The following is a 6000-nucleotide window of genomic DNA, read 5'->3' on the forward strand; positions in this document are numbered from 1 at the left end:
AGTCTTCACAGCTACGGTTGAGTGTGTATGGCTCAGATGCCTTATGGATGATTTGGGTGTTGGACAGGACACTGCCAACACTATCTACACTAACAGTCAGAGCGCATTGGCAGTTGCGAGGAACCCAGTTTTTCATGCTCGCACAAAGCACATTGAGGTGCATTACCACTATGTCAGGGAGAGGCTCTAAGCAGGAGAGATCAGCTTGGATTATGTGCCAACACAGGACAACCTTGTAGATCTTTTCACAAAGGCATTGTCTCGCAAGAAGCTTGAAGCTTTCCGCAAAGCTTTGGGCTTACTCCCCTTTGTGGACTGATCATGTCCTCAGCGCATGGCACTTCCCTTTACTCATGTGCCAGCTCTCGTTCACCGCATCACTCCAGGGGGGATCTGTTACCATATACATGTGGTAGTGATGTGTGTGAACACACTAGGACCGCCGGGACATTTTTTCCCTCTTTAGGAGGTTTTCCCCCCCGTGCATTGTATATACGCCCATCACTCTAGGGCTATCTATATTTCCATTGCACACTAAGTAACACACTCTCTATTGTGTGCCTTGAGCTTCCTTCGTCTTCTCCAAGCTGTGTGCGTTCTCTGCAACCCTAATTCAAATAGTGAGCCTTATTGTTTAAAAAGAAGCCATGCTAGCCAAGGATAAGACCTAGTGGGAACTCGCAAGATAAAAAGTGAGCTATCTAGCATTAAAAAGAACAAAACTTGGGATTCAAATCCATTGCCAAAAATGAAGAAAGCATTACCTTGTAAAGGGGTCTACAAATGTAAGTTTGCATTCAATGTTGGAAATACAGAGCTCGGTTAGTAGCTACGGGATTCAAGCAAGTGTATGGCATAGATTTTGAGGAAATCTTTTCTCCAGTGGTGGTCAAAATGGTGACACTAAGATTTTTTCTTGGACTAGTTGCTATAGAGGGCCTAGAGATTGTTTAAATGGATGTAATAACACCTTTGTTTCATGGTAATCTCGATCATGAAGGTTTTTTGCAGTAAGACAAGGAACATTTTGTGTGTAGACTAAATAAGAGTCTCTATAGTCTTAAGAAAGCATCCAGGCAGTGGTATCATAAGTTTGATAATTTTATGTGACTCCAAGGATAAAATGCGCAGTACTGAGGATCCATGTATTTATGTGAAAAGAATTGTAGAATGGATAACTTATTGTGCCTGTTATTTATGTGGATGATATGCTCATTGCTGGTCATTCTAAAAAGGCCATTGTTGACCTAAAGTAAAAGGTACATAGTCAGCTTCACATGAAAGATTTGGGTGATGCCAGTCATATTTTGGGTATGTGCATTACCCAAGATTGTAAGAACAAATTGTTATACATATTTCATAAAGAGTCTATGCAAAAAATTCTTGAGTGGTTCAATAAAAGGGGAAGTCATTGAGTACTTCATCGCATGCCTATTTGAAACTGAGAAAAAATGATTGTTTCAAATATATTGAGGAAAAATATGCAATGGCTAAGGTTCCTTATCCTTCAACTTGTGGCACTCTCATGTATGTCATGTTGGTTACAAAACGTGACATTGCATATGCAGTGGGAGTTGTTGGAAAGTGTATGCACAAACTTGGAAAGTGCATGTAAAATCTTGGAAATAAGCTTTGGGATGCTGCCGAATTTATTCTCACATACTTGAGTGGCAGAATAGATAGACAATTATCCTATGGTCATGGTGAGTCATCCATTAGGGGATATCTTGACAATGATTATGCAGGCTATGTTGACAATCATAAAGCAACGATTGGTTGGATCTACATTTTTGTTGGTTTTGTCATTTCTTGGAGATTCGTTCTTCAATACTACATGCCAATTTCCACTACAAAGGTAGATTATGCCGAAGCTAAGTGAAGTATGAAAAGAAGCTATATGGATTACTTGTCTAGTGGGAGATCTTGGACTAGAGCAAAATATGCCAATTCTTAACGATGTGATAGAGACAGTGTTATTGCCTTGGCTAAGAATTATGTGTTTGATGCAAACACAAAACATATTTATGTGAATTATCACTTCAGTCATGATTGTCTGGAAAACAAGAAGCATGACTTGGTGAAAATACATAAGTAGAGAATGTAGCAAATGCACAGGAATGTATTAAACAATCAATGTAAGCACTGTATTTAGTTGGTGGGCATTGGGTGAAGATGTGGTATTCTTCACTAACTATACAGGTTGTATAGTTTCACGGCCTCCCGCATTGGTCATCAAGTGAGAGATGTTGGGTTTCTGACCATGTAGGTTGAGCACCTACCACCCATCACTAGTTTATGTCCTCTGATTGTATAGATATACAATTTTGAGCCACACATACAAACTAATGTGCTATTGTGAAGTAGAGAGTTGTCTCTTTTTCACCATATATGTGTGTTCAATGCTCTCTCTCTCTCTCTCTCTCTCTCTCTCTCTCTCTCTCTCTCTCTCTCTCTCTCTCTCTCTCTCTCTCTCTCTCTCTCTCTCTCTGTGGTATCCGAGTCCCCTCTTCTACTTCCCTTTATTGTCAAAAAAAAAAGAAAGCATTGCCTTGTAAGTGGGTCTACAAATGTATGTTTGTATCCCATGTTAGAAAATACAAAGCTCGGCTAGTAGCTAAGGGATTCAAGCAAGTGTATGACATAGATTTTAAGGAAACCTTTTCTTCAATGGTCAAAATGGTGACACTAAGATTGTTTCTTGGATTAATTGCTATAGAAGATGTGAAGCTAGTTCAAATGGATGTAATAACAACTTTCTTACATGGTGATCTCATTGAGAAGATTTATATCCATTAACTTGAAGGGTTTGTGCAGAAAAAAACATAATATTTGGTGTGCAGACGAAAGAAGAGTTTTTATGGTTTAAAGAAATCATTCAAGTAGTGGTATCATAAGTTTGATACTTTTATGTGACTCCAAGGATTTATGCACAGTACTGAGGATCCATCTCTTTATGTGAAAATACCGCGGAGTGAAAAAATTATTGTGCTTATTGTCTAGGTGGATGACATACTCATTGCTGGTCATTTTAAAAAGGACATTGCTAACCTAAAGTAGAAGCTACATAGTCACCTTCACATGAAAAATTTGGGTGATGCTAGTCATATTTTGGGTATGCGCATTACTCCAAATCATAAGAAAAATATTTTTATACATCTCATAAAGAGTATGTGCAGAAAGTGCTTGAGCATTTCAATATACAGAAGGGGAAGTCATTGAGTAATTCATTGTTTGCCTATTTGAAACTCAGCAGAAATGATTGTTCCAAATCTATTGTGGAAAAATTTGTAATGGCTAAGGTTCCTTATTCTTTAGCTTTTTGCATTCTCATGTATATCATGGTATCTATAAGACTTGACATTGCATATGTACTGGGAGTTGTCAACATGTATATGTACAATCTTGGAAAGAAGCATTGGGATGATGCCAAATCTATTCTCAGTATAACTTGAGTGGCACATCAAATAGACAACTATGCTATGGTCATGGTGAGTTATCCATCAGGTGATATGTTGGTAGTGATAATGTGAGCTATGTGACAATCATAAATCAATGATTGGTTGGATCTACACTTTGTTGGTTCTGTCATTTCTTGGAGATTCATTCTTCAAGACTATACGTAAATTTCCACTACAGAGGAAGTATGAAAATAAGTTATACGGATTACTCGTCTAGTGGGAGATGTTGGACTAGAGCAAAACAAACCAATTCTTCATGAAGTGCTATTGCCTTGGCTAAGAATATGGTGTTTGATGCAAGCTCAAAAACATATGTTTTGCATTATCACTTCAATTGTGATTGCCTTGCAAACAAGAAACTTGATGAGATCTTGTATTGGTGAAGATACATAAATTAGAGGATGTACTAGCAAATGCACTCAATAAGAATCTCTTCGACAATCAATGTTAGCACTTTTGTCAGTTGGGTGTAGATGTGTTATTGTTCACAAACTATACAAGTTGTATAGTTTTACGGCTTCCCACATTGGTCATTAAGTGAGAGAATGTTGGGTTGCTGACCATGTAGGTCAGGTGCCTATCGCCCATCACTAATTTATTTCCTCTAACCTTTGATTGTATAGATATACAAATGTGAGCCACACACACAAACTAATCTACTATTCTGTGATATTGTGAAGAAGGGGGGTGGCTCTCCATCATCATATAGGTGTGTTAGACTCTCTCTCTCTCTCTCTCTCTCTCTCTCTCTCTCTCTCTCTCTCTCTCTCTCTCTCTCTCTCTCTCTAGCCTTGTAACTCCGCTCTTTTGCTTCCCTTCATTTAGGAGGGAAAATGTTTTTGAACAAAATTTTATGGTTACCAAGTAGCACCCTAGAAGATAGACTATTCCAATTAATTAGTATCTTTTCTTATGATACTATTTCTTCTCGAAATCTATCTTCTATTTAATATCCTATGTGGACTATTGTCAAAATCTAATGATTTCTGTAAGGCAACTACACTACGAATTAGATTATGATCTTCACAAATAAAGCACTTTAATTTATTAACATGAAACACTAGATGAACTCAACACTATCGAGGTAAAGTAGATTTTATGAGGAACTTGGAGAAATACCTTGACTCATTTTTTCGACTCATTTTTCAAAGACACTAATTGAGTGTTTCTAATTAGCATAGGATTTCTATATCAACAACTTGTTGAATTATTTTCTGAAAAAAGTTAGCATATCTTTTGACACACATGGGATAATTACTTTAGAGCTAATATAACGGTCTCATACTATAATTCAGTTCAAATGGTGTAACTCCTATAGCTTGATGTGGATAGTTGTTATATGAAACTTCAATTGATGGAAGATAGGGATTCCAAACAGTTTGCCTATTAAAAACATAGGCTCAAATCATGCTTTAAAAATTTTGTGGATCCTTCTTTTTTCACATTATTTCCTCTTGGTGAAATGCACTATGAAAATTAAAACTAGCAATTAACTTGGTACACACTTGGCACAAAACAAAACGCATAAAATTTTGATCTTTGTCACTATGGATTGGGATAGCGCATGTAGTCCCAAAATGTTATGCATGCAAAGATGCCACCTATGGAGCTTCCAAAGTCTTGTTTGTATGAATGAAATGGGCCATCTTTCTCAATTAATCAACTATTACCAAGATCACATCCGTTTCTCTCTAAGTTCTTGGTATTCTCATAATATAATCCATGGATATACTTTGGAAATTCCATTTTTGAATTTTTAAGGATATAAAAACCAATCACCTTAACACTTTTTTCTTTATTAACTTGTCACTTGAAACATTCTCAAACATACTTGTGGACGTCTTAGTTGGAATTAAGCCATCATAATATTCTCTTATAACTATAACATTATATTTATGCCAAGAGGTTTGGACAAGGACTATCATGGTAGTCATGCAATAAATTTTCTCTCAATTCCCATTCACAAAGAATAATAAATATTCACTTTTGTATAATTAATCCATTTTCTAGTTGGAGTAGGTCTACTTGTTGACAAGTCAAACAAGTCTGCACTAGTAAGACCAACAAACTTGGGATCAATCATGGACCTTATTGATTGAAAATAACAATTCATGAGCATAACATAATCTAGGCTTGTCACAAACCTCTCAAGGGGCCTAAAAATCCCCATTTACCTTCTCAGTGCTGCAGGGTAGTTGTGAACATTAGATGTCTAGACAAGGCACATTGGCCCTTCAATCCCAATAGACACTTCTCATTAGTTCTCACAGATAGGCACTAGACTATTGGAGTGATTGAAGTATTTGGCTAGGATGGGCATCCATAGAGATATCCACAAATCAAAATTAAAACCTTATTATATTTCTCACAAAGCACAATTGGATAAAACTACCCGGGCTTAATAAGAACTATGGCTTGTAATGATGAACATAGGTGATTAGATTATAGGTAAACTAGTTATTATTCAACCTACATGAACTTAGGATTTTAATCTTTTAAGAAGCCCTAGTATAAACAGTCACTTATACCTCATTTTTAAAGA

The sequence above is a fragment of the Adiantum capillus-veneris genome, chromosome 11 (genome assembly GCF_014529385.1).
Source record: "Adiantum capillus-veneris isolate H3 chromosome 11, ASM1452938v2, whole genome shotgun sequence".
Lineage (NCBI taxonomy): Eukaryota > Viridiplantae > Streptophyta > Polypodiopsida > Polypodiales > Pteridaceae > Adiantum > Adiantum capillus-veneris.